Genomic DNA, 21,574 nt, shown 5'->3' with positions numbered 1-21,574 from the left:
CGACACGAGATATTTTGAAACAAAATATTCAAAACTGGGGTTAGTGAAATTCATAGATTTCCAACCTGATGTTGATCGATGATTGATGATCAATACCCGCGAACTGGAGAGAACCTGGCAGGTATAGTGTAGTATAACTCTTGACTTCGGAAGCACAAAATGTTGTTTTTATTATTATTGTTTATTGCCCTTGTAGGCAGTCGAGCATATGGCCCAACTGATGGTAAGTGGTTACTGTCACCCATGGACTTCAGCAATGCCAGGGGCAGAGCCAAGCCGCTGCCTACCGTTTAATACTCTCCACAAGCTTCGTTTGAAGAAGGACAGGTCATAGCGCTCGGGAAACACCGTGGAGGGGAGCTCATTCCATAGCCGGATGGTTCGTGGCAAAAAAGACCTCTGGAAACGTACTGTGGATGACCGCAGTGGCTCCGAGTAATATGGATGAACCCTACTCCGGTGGCGGGCGGTTCGATGGTGAAAACGAGATGATGGTATCATCTCGAATAATTCCTCACTAGAGATAGAGCGGTTTGTCTGTCACCCTGCCTATTTTTGCCGTAAAGCGGTAATGCGTTTCGGTTTGATCACGTCTCAGGTGGGTCGCTGCATTTAAATACGTTGTTGATGTCTATGGATCCGCTAACCTTAACTTCAGCCGGTTTGTAAGCTCGTTCACTCATATAAGTAAGAAAGTTTTCTAAATATTTGCGGGCTCCGTCTTTGTACAGAACTTAAAATATGCTTTAACTAATTCGAAGCTCACCTTTAACGAAGGTCCCTCGTCTTATGCGACGGACCCCAAAAAACAGAACGTTACGTCAGCATCTATCATTATAAGACTTCTTGTTTAAAATATCTCCGATACCATGATATCTTTGGATACTGAGTACGCAATACCAGCCAGTTCCTTTCAAACGAATATATGCGAGTTTTCGAATGGAGATGAACATTAAATGTCGTCGCAGACATCAAGAATTCGCTAATTAATTAAATTAACATAATTGTATCGATGCAATAAGCCCTAAATGATTGCACGTTGATAAGAATACCGGTAAGCCGGTTTAGTAATTGGCAAAGATTAAGATCCAAAGCGTATTTTTGGGGCGAAACATTTTAACCTAACAATATCGATATGTCTCAAATGTTTTTGTGATATTCTGTATTTTAATTGCTTGTTTTTTTTAGTGATGTGCGTACATGGGTGAATGAACTTATGGCCTACTTTGTGTTAAGTGATTATCGAGAAAATAAAGCTTATATTCCTAATGCCGTGCCTCAACTTGAGGTCAAAAGTTGTATTACTAAACGTCTATGTTATCTTTCAAACCGAAATGCATGGTAGCTTCATGGCAGAGATAATATGAAGGTATATATCTATCTTTTTGTGCTTACCTTGTCCTATCATTGAAATAACCAACGTCTTTTAATAGAATTTTGGGTTGCAGTGAATTTTCTCGCAGTTTGACGGGTCATTGCTTCAGGTGTGAGTAATTTTAATTATCAATATCCTATTAGGTGCGGCGTATCTATTAAGTAAGCAAGTGGTTAACTTCGCACACGGACATCATCAAAGCCAGCACAGCCAAAATTTTGAATACTGTTGAGGACTTTACTCAAACCGCGTTTGATGAAAAGACACGTCATAGCGTTCGGGAAATATTGCGGAGGGGAGTTCATTCCATAACCGGATGGTACGTGTCAAAAAATGTCTCTGCAAACGGACTGCCGATGAACACAACGGTTCAAATGTTATGAATGACATCTGCTCCAAAAAAGGAAGTTATAGGTTCATATCGATACAATTACTGGTGATAGGACCTCATGTGAGTCCGCACGGGTAGGTACCACCACCCTGCCAATTTCTGCCGTGAAGCAGTAACGCGTTTCGGCTTGAAGGGTGGGGCAGCCGTTGTAACTATACTGAGACCTTACAACTTATATCTCAAGGTGGGTGGTGCATTTACGTTGTGGATGTCTATGGGTTCCAGTAACCTCTTAACACCGGGTGGACTGTGAGCTCGTCCAACCATCTAAGCAATAAAAAAATAAAAACGTTACACTTCTCCTGTGTGTTTGAGTGGGGATTCTCTATCCCGTTCTCGCAAATCTCCTTCATGTCAACTCTTGTATTTGTCAAAATTTTGTATCCTCTATTTATCGCGATTTTTAACCGTAAAACTCGTCGAAAATATCTATCTGCTATTCGAATGTTGTAATTTAAAAAAGAAATCATGTCGTTACATTTGACATGTTTAGGTTTTATTATAATTCCATTATATTCTGACAAAATAGTATCTCGTTAATGGATAGTTGACTTTGATTCAACATCTCGAATGATTTACGATGCAATTAATTTATTTACTTCACATTCAGTTACTGAATACATTATTTTGTTAAGCGGAAGACTCGTGCTAATATTGAATATTGTTTTTTTAAATCGTTTTCTTATTTTATGATACCATTTCCTACAACGCAAAAATTATTTTTATTAATCGGGTGGATAGACTGTGGATAGATGTAAGCTCAGTGAAATCGCAATTGTAATATATTTTATATGTATTATACATTGTTTTTTTTTTGGATTTGAGACTTTGATGGTGCTCTTTCTCGACCTGGGTCCCTAAAGAAGCTTTTGCAGATTTACCAGGACGGATAGGAAAACTCTAAGGCTCAGCTGAGGGTTGGTATCACCTCCTCCGCAATAGGCCTATTAACTCAATGACAGCTGTTTCGATTACTCTTCGATTAGTTCGACAAGCCTGAGTACTATGGCTTTGGTCAATGATCAGAATGTATATAGGACCTCACTCGTGGCTGATGTGCAATCCGGTTCAGGGAGTAAATCTTTTTGCCTCCTTATCAGGTGGGTTGTCGTGTTAATCATTGAAGTCAGTCCTGACATATAATTGTAAAAAAAAAGAACAGTCTCTTAGGACTCATATAGAGGTCATAGCCTAACCACGTTATACTTCACATATAAGAAAGCACCGGGTGTATAGCTTTGTCTAGTTAAACACAAAACTAAGAACAATACCTGAAAAAAATGTTTAGTTGTGAAATGTTTTCTTTTTTTTACATTTAGAAATATTTTTCACAGAAACTTTTTTAAAATCTTCGTGCTATTAAGAGAGATTCTCTTTCAAGAACAGATGATTGTTTGAAAAAAATAATTTGAGCGGCAAAATGTGATAATTACCGGAAAGTAAGTTATTATCACACGATTTAATTACAAACATTTCTCGTATTTAATTTTGATATGCACAATTATTATGCTAAAGCGAAAAGGTAACTGCTATGCACTAATCATCAACACTCACTTGCTGTGATTACTATCGTTCTAAATAGCTCAATAAATACATCTTCTTGTTCTTGACGAGTAGAAGAGTTCACGGGCTACTTGGTATTAACAAGACACCAGGTCACAAGAACCACAGACCAAAGAGTATTGTAATAATTTAATTTTTTAATTGTGGTAGGACCTCTTGTGAGTCCGCGCGGATAGGTACCACCACCCTGCCTATTTCTGCCGTGAAGCAGTAATGCGTTTCGGTTTGAAGGGCGGAGCAGCCGTTGTAACTATACTTGAGACCTTAGAACTTATATCTCAAGGTGGGTGGCACATTTACGTCGTAGATGTCTATAGGCTTCAGTAACCACTTAACACCAGGTGGGCTGTTAGTTCGTCCACCCATAATAATAGTAGTAAGCAGAATTTTGAGCTCACATGTCGTGGTCTTCCAACCTGTCTGTGTCTGCCACGAAGCAGTAATGGTATTTACATTGTGGTACTTAAGGACTCCAAACAGACGGATCGTGAGTCTACCTATAGATATGAAAACCTATATACCATTATGAAAATTAAGCTTTTTAATACAACAAAAAAATTACTGTTCCTTAATGAAACGACTATAGAAGAGGTAATATCCGTTTTTGTAACTGTTAGTACAATCACAACACTCGGATTCCGGTTCAGTCAATGACGACTATATAACTTGATAGATACGATTCACCACTATTAGGGATGTGCGGATATCAAGCTATTTGTTGCGCTATTTTATCCGGAATAGGAAAAGAAACAAAGTATTTTATAAGTATTAAAGACAGAGTATTAAAAAAAAAGAACGTATGCCAATTAAATTTATGAATAAATTCATTATTGGTTTTAAGTTATTAAATTAATACAAATTGGTTGTATTATTTGTAGTAGAAGACAATAGCAATTTTGAGGCAATATTAATTTAGTTGCAATCAAATACCTATTATTTAAACACGTTAAACAAAATAAAAATCACAAGAGCAACACACACACACAAATTTTCAAAATAATTACAAATAAATATATTTGATGTTTGTAATAAATATATGTAAGCTTGAGGGTAGATATTATCTTGTTGAACACCAAGTAAAACGATGTCACTATTTGATTCCTGATTTAATCAACAATATGTTATCTTAACAATTCACTTTAACACTTGTCCAACTTTAACCAGTACGTACAACAGTCACTGAATCACACAACGTAACGAGGATATAGTAAGTGCACCAGGCAAGCGCAGTCCAACGAATGTTCATTTCAAGGCACGTTCCGCCTTTTTATACTAGCCGGCGCAGCTGGCTTATGAGTCACTTCTGTTGCAGCTGTTGTTTACGAGTGGAACGACACGGCCGGCGCGCCTGGCTTGTGTGAGTCACTCCTATTGCACGTGCTATATAACATAAATATCGTTAACGCCGTCACGGCCATACTGACGTGCGCTCGTCCTCGTGCGCGCATTCTTATGGTATGTCTGTGAACAACAAACGTGTTCGTTCATCCTGACATTAACGGATGCAACTTAAAACGTGGTCTATGATATTAACAATCTAGTACGGTTCGGTTCGCATAATTCTTCAGAAAATCCTATACTGGCTATAAATAACCTTCAGACTGCTTACATACCTGGGCCAGTTCATTTAAAACTCTTCAGGTATGTAAGTATGTCCCTTTTAACTTAGACCGGAATTGTTATCCCTTCAGTTTTTCGAACTGGACCGGATAATGCTAGACCGAATCGCAATCCCTGTAGCTAATTGTTGTGGCTAATCTGGATGAAAATCCCTATAGCCAAGCCATTGGACCGGACAGACCCTTCAATGACTTCACACTTTCTTTTTTTTTTTCCTCTTTTTTTTTTGCTAGTCCGGATTAACATCTCTCTAGCCACATACAATTCTCTTTTTTTTTCTTTTTTTTTTTTTTTTTTTAATCTGCGTGTACGGTAGCGTTTGTTAAAACATTTCTTAAACCAGAACATTTATACGGAATTTCTTCAGAAATAGTGCGAGACCGACCATCGTTTTCTACATTTCCAACACCTGCACCTGAGGTGCCTGAGCTTACAGACATTGTATCACTACCCACAGACTATGTTTGCTGTATCGCTATTTGCGGACAAAAATGTCGCTTCTATTGTCAGTGATAGAGTCGTCATCATTAAGATCAGTTTCATGAACAAGATTAATTAACCCATCTGTGTACGCCGTCACGTCATCGTCACTATAATTTTCAGAAATTTCCAGTAGGCCTGACGGGCCTCGAGGTGTTTCACGTAAGTTTTCATGGGGAAATTTGTACACTCTATTAGAACTATTTACATGTCTCAATTTATACCTATCGTTTTCCAAAACTGCAGTAATGTTGAAGGGACCTTTACATTTTCGGTCAACTTACGAAAACAAAATCCCCAGCGGAAAAGAGTTTGACTTTAGCTTTGCCTCGACTAAACCAAGCTTCTGTTTGTGCCCTTTTTTATGTTTTCGCCGGTCTCCGACCGTGCTAAATCGAGATCTAATCTAGAGGGATTATCACTCTGTTGAAACTTTAGATATTTCAAGTGAACTACCCTGAACGGCAAACGTCTATTCTATTGAAGTAAACCCTGTTACTCGACAACGTGCACTATTAAGGGCGAGTTGAATATCCCCTAAGTGCTCTTGCCATCATGATTGGTCTAAGTTACTTTCAGATCAAAGAGTGACTTGTTCATGAAACCGCTTACCATTGAATAAATTACTATGACTTTGTTTTATAAGACTACATTCTGACCCTGAATGGAACATAAAGGGGAAGCCAAAACCACTTATCTGTAACACACTGAAGCTCTGGAACACACGTTGACGTCTCTGGTTGGACCTGCCACAGCACCTGGAGCAGTGTCGTTTTTCTTCTTGTAGCGCATGGAACACCCAGAAGCTACATGGCTCGCATCACCGCACACGTAACAGCCGACTTGCAGGCGAGAGCCGGGCGCCCACGGATGAGGAGGTTGTTCAGGTTTTGCAGGCTGTATTTTTGTGAGGCAAGTAGTAGCTCGAGCCTTAAGCGAATGTGTGAGAGTCAAAATTAAATCGACACCATCCAATACTTCAACTACTTTAAACGGCCCTTTAAACTTCGTATCTAATTTCGTTTGATTATGCTCTTCGTATTAATGTGTGGACGAGCTCACAGCCCACCTTGTGCTAAGTGGTTACTGGAACCCATAGACATCCACAGCGCAAACGCACCACACACCTTGAGATAGAAGTTCTAAGGTCTCAGCATAGTTACAACCGCTGCCCCACCCTTCAAACCGAAATACACCACCGCTTCACGGCAGAAATAGGCAGGGTGATGGTACCCGTGCGGTCGATGGCACTATACGGAGCACCCGTCTTGTGCCACGTCCTTACCCACGAGAACGTCGCCGCGCTGCGACGCCGGCAGCGCGCGATCGCAGTTATTCAATGATACCTCACAGTCTCCTACGAGGCGGCGCGCCCTAGCGCAAGTGCAGCCGGAGCGTGGGGGCTCCAATATCGGCAGTCCGTGCTGGAGGCGTGGTCTCGTCGTTTGGCGGACCCGTCAGCCGGCCTCCGTACCGTCGAGGCGATCTCCCGGTTCTCGCGGACTGGGTGGGCCGCGACCGCGGAAGTCTCACCTCCGGCTACCTGTGCAGACTCACAAGACATTTTACCACCATGCAAACTTCTTACCGCAACAAATCTTACCAGCCACCACGCAAACTACAATTTTACGGGTTCCACCTCTCTTACACGATGTTACTCCCACACTGAGGAAGCCAACCGCAAACACTTGTCAAGCACGCACAAGCACGCACTTCACCGGAAAAACCTGCATCCGCCAGCGGAACCCGAACACCGCCGCATCGCCAGACACGAACGCACCGGACGTCTTATCTTACAGGTCACGACGACTTCAGATGTGTCAATTTTTCTTCCCCACGGAAACTTGCTTGCTTTCTTGTTTGCTTGCTTGCTGGAGCCCGAAGTCATCGAACGTGTAGTTTTATTGGTATTGAATCGAGTAGATTCTAAAATTTCAGCGACAATTCACAGTCTCATGTCCTGGTTTACTGTACTAGTGCCATGTAACTCTAGCAGTAGTCATTGGCTTAAAAACGATTCGTGTCGGAACTACCCACTCGTCATGACAGATCCATTATTGCGATCGAAGTTTCACTTGAGATTTGCACTTGCCTTAATTTCTTGCAATAGCTTGTTACGTGTTGTATTTCCGTTAGTAAATGCCATGTGATGAAGTCGACAGTCAAACTGGGCAACATGAGCCAGAACGTAAGATGTGACGATTTCTTCGTGGCTCAGATCTTCCATCGAGGTAACAGAGACGTTATTACACGACTTACGTATGCTGCATTCACGCTCTTGTGGCGTACCACTACTAGTATTCTGATCTGCATCATGTTTTTTTTTGCTGTACTTCGAACATGTTCAAACACGTCACGCCAGTGAGAGTAGAGTCCTGATCTCACTTCTGATGTAAGCTTGAGGGTAGATATTATCTTGTTGAACACCAAGTAAAACGATGTCACTATTTGATTCCTGATTTAATCAACAATATGTTATCTTAACAATTCACTTTAACACTTGTCCAACTTTAACCAGTACGTACAACAGTCACTGAATCACACAACGTAACGAGGATATAGTAAGTGCACCAGGCAAGCGCAGTCCAACGAATGTTCATTTCAAGGCACGTTCCGCCTTTTTATACTAGCCGGCGCAGCTGGCTTATGAGTCACTTCTGTTGCAGCTGTTGTTTACGAGTGGAACGACACGGCCGGCGCGCCTGGCTTGTGTGAGTCACTCCTATTGCACGTGCTATATAACATAAATATCGTTAACGCCGTCATATATTTATGCACGTACCGTCTTAATTGATTGTATTGTATTGAGATTAATATCGATTCATTTAATTTTATTAGTGGCTGGTTTTCTAATTTGGGTGAACAGCTTAAATTTAAAAAAAAATCGTGGGCAGTAATGACTTATTTTGACATCCATTACATCGAAACAGTCTACGTTGTTTTAAAAGTGTTACAATTTTTTTTTTAATTCATGTGAGTGACTGTCATTACGTCACCATTTCGGATTTTTTTTTCATTTAAAAAAAAAATGTTTTGCGGATAATTTGTACGTTTTAAATTAAAAATATCGCCAGCCCTATTGCCCATCATTTAATTGGGAAAACACATCCGTGTACAAATAATTGGTACGAACATGAATTTCGAGATTCAACTACATCTCCGCCAAGTCGATGAAGTTGATTTGTTTATGATACCGCATGTTGGCGTTGTTAGTAGTAATAAGATTCGAACTCATTGTGAAATGTAACACTTTTTTTTTTCGAACGAAATGTTTACGATACAAGAATGAACTCTGTTGAACTTTTCTGTGCCAGACTTACCGTGAAATGTGCGGTCTGACATAAACATTACCATTAATTACTGCTAGAGCTTATTATTTCGGCTATAAGCTAAGGAGGCGAGGTGACGTGAAGCTTTGAAATGTCAAAGCATTTGTCACATCGAGAATTATAGTCGCCACTGATCTTTCGTTGTATAAAATTTAATAGATATTATAAATCATCAAGTATTTTATGTTTAATATTTATGACACTTGTTTGTTAAGCACAAAAATTTGCAGTACCTCCTCCTTATACACATTGCTCGTCCTTATAAAATTTAGATTCACTGTATTCCAATTTTAATTTTGAAAATAGCGCGTTTAAGACTTCAGAGCACTAAATAGAACATAAATAAAACCTTTTTTCTTTTCTATATTAATTTATTCTATTGTAAATCTTTACGCATAGCAACATTGATACCGTATCTCCAAAACTGGTTAGTCTATCCACGTTAAAGAGTATGACGCAGAATACACAAATTATGATGTTAAGCAGATCGAATCTCAACACGCGAGAGTTTAGTTTTAATTGGCATTTTGTTTATTATTTAACTTTCAATCACTTTCAATAACAATTGCGTGATCTCTTAGTTCAACGCGATTTTCAGACAAATCCATTGGAGCTTTTTCCAATGAACTCTCGTTACGTAATGTTTTAATTAATCTACGCCTCTGCAGGTGATACCGGAAGCTTGATTTGTTAGTATTGTATTTAAAAAAAACAGTAATGTTTTATCTCTGAAATGTATTAATAAAATCATGTTTTGCTTATAAGCGCGTAAGGTTTTATTGAACAAATTTTCAGCCCCAAAAATTACCGACTGTCACCTGTGGCTTCGCTCACGTGGTCAAGGAAATCTGTTGGTGTAGTTTTCCGTGAGAATTAGATTTTTTTTCGAGATAAATGGTAGTCATGTCATTGACTTGACCTAATACTATCACTTTAAAATCATCTCAATCCATTGTTTCGCTTCAATGTGAAAGAAGCAAAAACAAACACACTTTCACATTTAATTACTGGTGGTAGGACCTCTTGTGAGTCCGCACGGGTAGGTACCACCACCCTGCCTATTTCTGCCGTGAAGCAGTAATGCGTTTCGGTCTGAAGGGCGGGGCAGCCGTTGTAATTATACTGAGACCTTAGAACTTATATATCAGGGTGGGTGGCGCATTTACGTTGTAGATTTCTATGGGCTCCAGTAACCGCTTAACAACAAGTGGGCTGTGAGCTCGCCGACTCACAAAAGCAACAAAAAAAAATCATTTTTGGATTGGATAACCATGCCCGAAAATCTCTAAATAGGTAATTCTAATATTTTTAGCATGAAAGGCGGATTACTCCACAAGTATTGTAGTTAGTGAGTAGTGGGACACAAACTTGAATACAGCCACCCACCTTGAGACATGAGGTCAAATTCTCAATTACCAGCCGTCCTCCTGTTCATAACTGCTCTCTATATCATCAGATAATTCGTTGAAATAAAATACAGAATATCACATGATTGTTTATTATTCCATAGTGGTTTTGAGATCAATACAAGATGCATCTATAGAGTAAATAAAAATAAATATGTTTACGAGTATTGCATTATTTATTTCTCACACTAAAAGGGACTTAATAAAAACTTCTATCAGGAAATAGTTTATTACGTTTCTCGTAGATCTTATAATTTTTACATACACATATAGTATACCTATGTCATATTCACAATTCTGAAGGGTTACGTTGTTAGTACATATACATATACATATGTGTATAAATTTTATTAAATTCCCTGTAATCACTGTCGTCAGTTTTAGTTTCACATGAACGTCGTTTGGAAGTAGTAAAATTGGATGACCTTATACCACAAATGTTCAAGCCTCTAAGTGCAATTGTGTATTTTAAAACATTAATAAATATAAAAAGAAAAAACATAATTCACAGTCTTTAAATATAAAAATAGCCACCCGATATAAGTAGCTAATACATATATATAGATTTGCCTCTTAGTTTCAATGAAACATATTCATTTTGTTGCATAAACTACCAGACGAGGATAATTGCAATCAAATCACATCATATAAATAAGAACATAATACGTGTTTGCTTTAAGGCTGATATGAACAGAATGATCGTAAGTACTACCGGTTTCCAAGTTAGTAATGAATGAAGAAATATAGGTAAAGACTACTACTGTTAAGAATGGTGGAGAAATAAAAAGAAATATGTGTGTGTGTGCAAGTCACACACGGTAGAAGTGAAACTTTTAAAAAATAAGAATAATCGCAATGGAGCAGCCTCACCCTGAGGGAACCGCCTGTATGATCACGGTATTCCTACACCAGGTAAGTAGGATTTAGCAAGAGAAATACGAGAACGTCTATCAACTGTGTAACATATCGTCACCGCGATTCAGGAATTGTTGAATTTACGTGCAGTGACATCTGTTGATAACAAACTAAATAGAAATAAAAGTATCTCAGGGCGCTCCGAGAGCCACGACATCACGACGTCAAAAACACACTGAACTAGTCGGGGACGCGAGACCGTGTGGAGCGCTTCGTGATTTGTCGGCGCCGCTCAGAGCCGCTTCGGCAAGCCAATCGCGGCACACTTATTTTTTCGTTTCGTTTCAGTTCATTTCATCGAGTTTGAAAACACAACGATTCTAAAGAAGTTTCACTTCAAAAGGTATCAATCGTATACCGGGAAGACAGTAAGCGTGCAAGATCATCTAGCTCCCAATCATACAAAAATAGAATTATAATGTTTTTACGAACAAAAAAAAATGTTTAATTTGACCCGTGTGGCATAGTTCCAACCATTTAGCACCGCGCCGTGAGTAGAGCGATGCCCCGTCTCCGCGCGCGACCGCCCGCACATGTTTGCGGTGCGCTTAGCGACGCACCGCTAACTGCATGTCGCTCTGTCATAGAATATTTAATAAAATAGAACTCGACTAGTTTTACTGCCTCAATTTTGAATGTAGAATTTTCATATGGCTTCAGTGACTGTTGTAATCACTTGCAAGATAGCCGTAGGAGTATCGTGGTTCTTAAGGAATGCTTATCTCCATGATGGCCTGAACTTTGAATCAATCAGTAAGTAAATACAGTCGGCCTCAATGCGCCACTTTGAGAAATCGGCACGACACGAAAACCTTCTTGTCGTGGCCGCCGGAAATTACTTACCCTATCCTGTGGACTGAATGGTAAACAGTCAACGTCGCCCTAAACACGTCATTACGAGTCCTCCCGATTCATTAACAGTGCTTTTAGGTACCTCAAGCACCGGTCACCGTCCTTGCCAAGCCTGTCGCTTGCGATGAAGGGCTCGGCGAGTAAATTAACCCACAGACACAGCCCACTGAGTTTCTCACCGGATTTTCTCAGTGGGTCGCGTTTCCAATCCGGTAGTAGATTCTGCGAAGCACTGCTGTTGCTAGGACCAGTGTTAGCAACACCTCCGGCTCAACCCCGAGAGCTCACCTACACGCTAGGGTAACGCTGATATAACCTGTCAAGGCTATCAGCATATGTAAGAAAAAAAGTAATCACTTGCGCAATTTAACCATTTATTACTATGAGTTTGTATAAGCTCCTTGAACGACTACTTAACTTTTTAGATAAGGTGCTAAACTTTTTTAAAGTACTGTATTATTTTTATGGCCTGCACATTTTAAACGTTCAGTTTTTTTGAAAAGTAGTTTGTGACATTCACGGTGTGATGCTTAGGAGCTCTAGTACCCAGTTATAATCAGCTTGGTCTTAAGATTATCATTTGGGGCAGCAATTCCCAATCTGTGATACGTGTGCTGGTGTGGGCACGCGAGGTCCATTGGGGACACATGAAAATTATATTAATAATAGCGGAAATACTAAGTTAAAACAGTTAATGTACTAGTTGTGGTTTAAATTAACTTTATAATTAATAACTCACATAATAGTAACCAACCAAACGACAGACCTTAAAAGAAATGAGACTTTTTAGAAACAGGTATGGAGTTATTAGTGAAGGGATAAAATAGTTATAAATGAAAGAAAATTAAAAAAAGGTTGGGAAGCACTGTTAAAAGGCAATCAAAAATAAATACGAACGATTTAGGGGCAATTTATATATTTAATTTTATTCCCGAACGAAATCCTCATTACCATATTATCACTAGAGACCATGCTTATAAATCTTTCTGTATCACATTTAAAAGAGTTAAATCGCCTGTTTCCGAAATAGGACCTCCGGAAACCTTTTAAAGGTGTTTATAAAACACAATGAATTTAAGCATGAATAAAATAAGGGATCGATTTATTTATTTTTTCAAAATCTCAAATTGATCGTAAGGATCATGTCCACATTATATACTTTAAATGGAGAAGCGTTTATGCTATATACATATTCATAAAGAAAACTTACGAAGAATCCTTAATGCCATCTGATTCCACGAGTGTCACTTCTGTTTCGACATTCACTCTATGAACCAGCAACGACGCACAAACTGAACGTCATTGTATGTAGAGCTTCACCAATTATCGCATCCCGCTGCCGGAGGAAATGAAACAGTGGCGCTGAAACGATGCCAGAAAAGTCACGATTTTCACAAAATCATTACGCAAATAAAATATCATTTTCATGAAATCATCTGAACCTAGTGCTGAAGTAAAAGTCAAATGCGTCATTTTTTTTTTATTGCTTAGATGGGTGGAGGAGCTCGCTGCCTGGTGTTACGTGGTTGGTTGCCAGAGCTCATTGACATCTACAACGAAAATCACTCACCTTGAGATATAAGTTCTAAGGTCTTAACAACGGCTGCCCCACACTTCAAACCGAAACGAATTACTGCTTCACAGTAGAAATAGGCAGGGTGGTGGTACCTACCCGTGCGGACTCACAAGACGTCCTACCACCAGTACGCTTGACCAACGAATCATGAATTTTGAAACAACAATTTAATCATCGTATTTTTAAACCTATTTTATTTAGTAGCAACACGTATTGTTTTTGTCTTTGCAATAACTACGATATTAATATAAACTATAAACCTTATATAGCCTTCTCTCGGAAATAAATGCGACTAAGTACGTAATAAAACTTACATATAACAACAAAGTTCAACTACAAACTTTTCGAGTCTACAACATCAAAGCTTTTAGTACGGTGACAATAAACATTGAAAAGACGCTCAATTTATAAAACGGCCAGGGTAAACTCGGGTATACGAGCGACGAGGCTTTCGAAAGCGTAAAAACCCTTTACAATGCGTACGCGACCATTTCAGACCCAATTTTAACGAGAATGCAAACACAGTTCGGCCGCGCAGTCGCCATGAGCGACCATGATGCGCCCGCTAAAATCTTGCGACAACATACATAAACTTTTAAAAGTGTTTACTCTAATACAGTGTGACAGAGTTATCTAGTCTGAGTTGCGGACTATTGACAAAAGCCAGAACAACTTTAGTTTTACGCTATGCGTGTACCTTGTCCGATTGGAATAAAGTTTAAAATCGGTCTTTCTGTTGTCCCTTTCTTGTTAGTGGATAGGTAATGGTAATGATGTTTACAGTTAAGTCGTCATATAGTTGCTAATCGCACCGAACTCGCGCGTTAGCGCCTCGCCCGGTGTCCGCAAACATTGTCATTCATTGTCACCCTTGAATGATGAGTAGTCCTTCTTGACTATTTCGAAACATCTACAGGGATGGTATCGAAAATAATTAAGAAACAATATAAGGAGCTATTAATAGTTGATACTCTTCGAGATTGTTTTGTGTTTTTTATTAACGTAATAATAAACGTTGTTGGTTTGATAAAATATTTTTGTAATGAAATACAATAAAAAAACTAAATGAATAGTAAATTGTGAAGAGTCCAGTACTGTCTTTATAATCCAAAAATTTCATCTCTCAAAATTTTCTGATCAATTTCATCTTAATAATTAGCAAAGGAATAAGATGGAATAAGTATATAAGATGTCACTGTATCTAAGAAGGCAGGGAGAATATGCCCAAGCAGAGGGGATCTCCCCGAAGCCCAAGCCGTGCCTCGTGAGGGGGACACGAGGACCCAGCAAGTATCACCTTCTCTCTCACGCACATGATTTCCAATAGTCACGTTGTCCATAACTTTTTATTTATTGTTAAGTTATTGCCGGAACCCATAGACTTCACAGCGTGAATGTCACCATCAACCTTATGAGATAAGGTCTAGATTTCAATGGTATATGACAACGCGTGACTGCTTCGCGACAGAAACAGGCAGGCTAGTGATACACACGACGTGTTGGCTAACAAAACGCTCTACGATGAGTAACTTCGTAAACAAAGCGGGTATAGGTTTATAACAATTTATAATACTGCATTTTGCAGTCCTTTTTATTTCACGATCATTATTAACGCTATTAGATTTGAAAAGCGTCTAATTATTATTTTTTGGATATTTTTTTTCTCAAACATGTGCTTTTCGTATTTTTGGTATTTTACATTGTCTCGTTTATCTAGTGGTTTTCTGACCTTTGTTACTTTACCGACATCGCGTCGGGGTCAAATTGGGGTCGAGGTCACTTCGTTCTTAAAGATAATATTTGTTAAACGAGTTTAAAGCATACTTATTCTCTCTTCGTCGTGTTTCCGCTAAGCGAGAAGTCTTCTTCTAATTTGTTTTTTATTTTATTTTGTTTATATAAGGAATTTAATCCACTTTTTTTCTTTTTTTTTCTACCTATACTGATAGCCTTGAGAGACTATATCAGCATTACCCTAGCATATAGATGATGCCGACCGAGAGGACTGGTGGCATCGATGACTGGTGGTCGTGGCGCCGACGACCGCCAGTCCGGCGTCCCGAGGGGGAGGGTGATGGGAGAGATGTGCTCCGCACTAAACGCTTCACTTTCCCTCCTTTTCCTTTTCATGAGTTCTGTCTCATGCGAAGTTTGGATGCTGGTTGTTGAGCGACAGGAGGTTTTAGTCGGTTCAACTCCGACATACCCCGTCCTCTATCCCCAGTGGAGGGCGGAAGTTCGGCGATTTCCTCATACAAAAAAAAAAGCGTATAGATGAGCTCTCGGTTCCCAAACCGGAGGCTTTAATAAACGTCCCTATTCTGTTCCTACAAATATTAAATCAATACTTTCCCAATCCGATAATTCGTTATCAATATTTATTTAGTTTATAGTAAGCGCTAGACCTGTCGGAGCCATTTCGCATATGACGAGACATTCAGTTGCGCTCGTGCCAACTGTTGTTTCAGTTGTTGACATAGGTCATGGTTAGAGGCGGTCGTCTCTCCTTCACGGCTCTATCTAATTTAAACTAGAGTCGCGCTATAAAAATAAATCGTTAAATGAATATGCATTTGGTTCTTAAAATGCGTATTGAATGAATATTGTGGCGGTGGTACAGCGTGTTGTTTTTTGTTTATTCGTTAAATAAATATGCAGGCTGATTTAACGTCATATTACTTGATTAACTTACTGGATGCATTACTTTGAGGATTGGAACTGAAATGATCAAAGCTTGGTGCGGTCGATACTGTCTACAGAGGAGGTCATCAGCTGCTGGCTTTAGACTTTGATTTAACGAATGAACCAAATATGAACTAATTATGTATCAATATTTAGCCTACTAAATATAAACAGTATTCGGCGTATCTTGAAGTGATTATGCCATTTCTTCGTCGACCTAAAGTCGTCGTGGCCTAACGGATAAGACGTCCGGTGCATTCGTGTTGAGTGATGCACCAGTGTTCGAATCTCCGGCGGGTACCAATTTTTCTAATGACATACGTACTCAACAAATGTTCACGATTTAATTCCATGGTGAAGGAATAACATCGTGTAATAAAAATGAAACCCGCAAAATTATAATTTGCGAAATTACTGGTGGTAGGACCTCTTGTGAGTCCGCGTGGGTGGGTACCACCACCTGCCTGTTTCTGCCGTGAAGTAGCAAAGCGTTTCAGTTTGAAGGATGGGGCAGCCATTGTAATTATACTTGAGACACAAATACCAGCTTCTTCCATTTGACTCCATACAGAAGAGGGCCGTTCGGATTGTCGATAATCCCATCCTCACGGATCGTTTGGGACCTCTGGGTCTGCGGAGGGACTTCGGTTCCCTCTGTATTTTGTACCGTATGTTCCATGGAGAGTGCTCTGAGGAGTTGTTCGAGATGATACCGGCATCTCGTTTTTACCATCGCACCGCCCGCCACCGGAATAGAGTTCATCCATGCTACCTGGAGCCACTGCGGTCATCCACAGTGCGTTTCCAGAGGTCGTTTTTGCCACGTACCATCCGGCTATGGAATGAGCTCCCCTCCACGGTGTTTCCCGAGCGCTATGACATGTCCTTCTTCAAACGAGGCTTGTGGAGAGTATTAAGCGGTAGGCAGCGGCTTGGCTCTGCCCCTGGCATTGCTGAAGTCCATGGGTAAAATAACATTTCGAAATTGGTTAAATAGAAAAATATATGAAAGTCTCTATGAATATATTGCAACATATATTATTTTTTAAATAATTTGTAGTCGAGATTATTTGTTGTTTGGATATTGTGTATGTATAATAATGTGATTGTCATTAGTATTACAATTTTATTAATTTGCATGAAAGCTGTTCTTAACGGATGATCTCTTATAACATTACCATAGTGACCGACTTTAAGGAAACGTAACATATGTATCAGTCGACTGGGCTGTGAATCTACTGAGGTCTTTTAGCAATGTTAACTCAGTTAAGAAATGTGTTATCTAGGTAGCCATCGCTACGAAGTTGCAGATAACCGGCGGTAGGACCTCTCATGAGTCCGCACGGGTAGATACCACCACCCCGCCGTTATAACTATACTGAGACCTTAGAACTTTTATCTCAAGGTTACTGGTGCATTGGTTAGGTGGCGCATTTACGTTGTAGATGTCAATGGGCTCCAGTAACCAATTAACACCAGGTGGGCTGTGAGCTCGTCCACTCGTCTCAGCAAAAAGAAAGATAAACTTTTTACATTATCATTGATTACGGAGTACGATGAAAAAAAAAAAATAGAACGCGTGGGGTCATTAAAACTTGCCTTTAAAAATGTTTTTAAATATTTTCTTCTAAATGTGTTTGTAGCTGTTAAGGATATAGCCGCTGATGTGTTCAGATACAAGCCAGTCACGTAGAGAATGCCCGACAAATAAAGTCATATAGAGCTTAAGAAATCTTTTTATAAATCTGACACGTTTAGATCAGCTAGCGAATTCGCGAAACTGATCAAAATAACTAGTTTATGTAAAAGTACAACTGAACTGACTTAATAACAAAAAGTTATAATTTTTATTTAATTATCACAACATGTGTCCTAAAAACTAATTTTAATTTAATTTAAGTCTTGAAAAATATTTAATGTGAAGCACTTTTAAAGCTAACTCATACTTAATTTCAAATAAGTTAACATTTTATTAAGATGCATAGTTAAAAGGGATATTTTATTAGCTCAAGACTGATGGGACGTCGCGTCTTTGAGATGCCAGAATAAATATCAGTTATGAGTTGAATAGGATTATAATTTATCAATGTACCCTTCGTTTGGCTTTAAATACCTACAGGATATACATATTTTGTCACAAGTTTATCGATCTATAGGTATATATATAAAAATGAATTGCTGTTCGTTAGTCTCGCTAAAACTCGAGAACGGCTGGACCGATTTGGCTAATTTTGGTCTTGAATTATTTTGTGGAAGTCCAGAGAAGGTTTAAAAGGTAGATAAATATGAAAATCCTTGGAATTAAATAAAACTAACAATTTCGTTTTTCCTTTGATATGTCCCCCGTCGGACGGATTCCTTTTGTTTGTTTTAAGTTTATTTTATACAAAAGTTTAGGTCTTTTGTTTATCGATTGAGGCACTACGAAGTCTGCCGGGTCAGCTAGTATATCATAAATTACTTACCAGGCTACCGAAGTCTTACAGAGAAAACAATGTTGTTTTTAAAATGTTTTACTCCTTTTTGGGTACTCGTCTATCTATCCCATCAACCGATTCTTGCGTGCTTACAAAGTGCGCTTCTGCTTGTATTTATTCGAATTAATTAATTATAATTTTCATTTTATAGTACTGTTCTATCACTGCGGAATTCGGCTTAGGTACGAATTTACTTTTTAAAAATTGGAGCCCGATTTTGCTACGAATATAGGCAGGTACTGTGGCTTTATCCTCGCGATCCATTAACGGTGCTTTTCGGTACCTCAAGCACCGTCACCGTTCTCGCCTAACCAATCGCTTGCGATGAAGGACTCGGCGAGTAAATTAACCCACACAGCCCACTGAGTTTCGCACCGGATCTTCTCCGTGGTTCGCGTTTCCGAACCTGTAGTAGATTTTGCGAAGAACTGCTCTTGCTAGGGCCAGTGTTAGCCACACTACCGGTGTGAGCCCCGTGGGCTCACCTACTCTCCCGGTTACGCTGACATAGCCTCCCAAGACTATCGCCTTAGGTAGGAAAGGAAAAAAACTGTGGCTTTACTCGTTACAGGAATACGCCGGGCGTCCCAACTCTACAGAGGTTACGAAACTATCAATTTCACCCACTTATATTGAACATTCGTCACGTTTTCTTAGTATTCTAATCTTCATTAAAATCACTTCCTCTCACCGTTGAGCTGCGTCTCTCACACCAGATGCTGCTTTGAAGAATAATTAATTGACATACAACTTATCACGGATAATTTATACGTCTGGATACGTAGAGGTGTGTCGCCATCTTGGCAGTAGTCCACCGGAAAGCGGCCAATTCAAAAATCAACTCAAACATGACGTAATAAGATCTGTTTTTCATTAAAAGAACTTAACAGTTCGCTTCGACGGTTGGTTAGCGAGAAACACCTAAACACTGGCCAAAATAAATGTGAAACCGTTCTGTGACGTATTTCACAATATTCACCCGTTGATGTTTGACAAATACATTCGGATCGCGAATATATCGAACAAATATACTAAAATAGGCTGCGACTATAGTTAGAACGTGCTAAAATCTATGAAAAGACGTATTAATTCGTACGTACCAATCCCGCCCACGTTCGGATACCTCGAGTTTCTTTAGACTCATATTCCGTTAATTTATTGTAATGAAGTTGTAATGGTGAAATACAAATGGCTTAAACAGAAAAATAAACAAAACGGATACCATTTGCCGTGCATTCGGTGATTTATAGCTGTTTTTTTTCTAATAGGTACTATTAATATGATATTCAGTCGTCCTGTTCGTGTGTGTGAATGCTTTATGATAAAGGTCAACATTCTCGACAAAGAAAAACATAGGGGACAGAACTCGTAAAACAAACAATGTTTATAGCGTTTCCTATCATTGCGAATTCTCAGTTCATTCATAAGATTGTTTCGAGGCGGTTCTAAGGAGGCTCGGAGTCGACTCATTACAAAAGCTTACATTAGTTGAATCAATCGAGTCGCGAGTGACGGTTGAATGCGTTCGACTTGTCACCCAGCGACGTCTGTCCTCGGCGTTTGGACTTTCGACCACAATTTATGGACACGCTGGAGCATTTTCACTTGAACAAATACACATTTATCTCATTAGTTTAGTTTTTTTTTTTAAGTTATTTCACAAACGTATTCTCTTTCAGATTCTAAATTACAATCGACGATCTTTTAAATTACGAATTAAAATCACAAATGTACAATTCAGAATGTATGCTCAAAATTTTCATGGGCCATAGCAATCTAGAATGTTATGAAACGCGTTAAACGTAATGTAAACATCGCGTACCAATCTGCGGGGTTAATAAAATCATTCCGATGTTGTAAAGTTGTAATTCAGGGGAGCTGCTCCGCCGTAACTCACCCGCTCCTCGACATTAACTGTTGTATTCGAATTTTTTAACGTTGTAGTTAAAACCCGAAGGTCGTTTCGTAGTTTTAGTTTGAATACATGAATTATTTTCGTATACCTGGAGAGCTCTGTTCGGTTAGTCATGCAGGAGGCAAGTTGTTTTCTCGATCATAAAAATTGTAAAGTCGTTAAATCTTTGTTGATATCTGAAGAACAGGAACACTCAATCATCTTTTCCTCGCATCGTATTTCATTAAATTTAAAAGGTAATAGAAGCGCTCGTCCAAACACGTCTGCGCTGATCGGTCATTTGGAATACTGCTGTTTAGCTAAAAGATACTCGTTAAAATTTTGGCTGTAAAAACGTGCGCGCAAAACACACGTGAGCGACGCCTTGTTTATTAATAGGCAAATTTATCCGACGTTCAGAATTAACGTAAATAGTCCTAGATAAAAACTGCAGAATGCCGTGGGACCGTGTGAATTTAATTCGTTAATAAACATTCCCTGTAAACTAGGCTGGGTCAAACATTACAAACAAATACATTGGCAAGGGATGCGAACGAATCATTTCGACTGAATCGTCGAAGGATACAAATAATCAAAGATACGGTTTGATAAACACGGTCAATAAACAGCCTTCGATTAGACAAATGAAGATCGATCGAATCTCGAAACTGAGACACGTTCGACGTATCGTTTAACTGGAAATTAATTCAGATAATAGAGCTTTATAAATCATTTCAAAACAGTGTTGAAGTGAATCAATCGGAGAGACCCGGTTCTCGGAACGTATTCTGCAGACGCGTCTAAATCTGTTCGAACTAGCTTTGCACTCGATTGTCTGACAATGAACTCTTATCGAGTAAACAATCGATCAATCGCCGCGACCTGGCGATGTGCTGTCGACGGGCACCATGCAACACCGTAAATCGATACTTGTATAGAAGTACAACACTACTGATGTTGTGTCAGTACGACTTTATGACAGTAACATTACGAAATCTCACATGCGAATGAATC

At 39.2% G+C, this 21,574-nt stretch overlaps 1 protein-coding gene and 1 long non-coding RNA gene across 2 annotated transcripts in view; one reads left to right on the top strand and one right to left on the bottom strand.

The window, feature by feature from the left end:
- The window catches only part of LOC101741216 (protein Wnt-6), a 46,761-nt gene that overhangs the window by 8,914 nt on the left and 16,273 nt on the right, over positions 1-21,574 (top strand). The gene's annotated exons all lie outside the window — the stretch shown is intronic.
- The window catches only part of LOC134198741 (uncharacterized), a 434,518-nt gene continuing 417,363 nt past the window's right edge, over positions 4,420-21,574 (bottom strand). Inside the window, exon 2 of the long non-coding RNA XR_009972899.1 lies at positions 4,420-8,131. This is a non-coding gene — a long non-coding RNA (uncharacterized LOC134198741). The remainder of the gene's footprint in view (positions 8,132-21,574) is intronic.

Source organism: Bombyx mori, chromosome 4 (genome assembly GCF_030269925.1).
Source record: "Bombyx mori chromosome 4, ASM3026992v2".
Classification (NCBI taxonomy): domain Eukaryota; kingdom Metazoa; phylum Arthropoda; class Insecta; order Lepidoptera; family Bombycidae; genus Bombyx; species Bombyx mori.
Note: the sequence above shows the minus strand (reverse complement) of the source record. Positions and strands in the feature narration are given on the sequence as shown.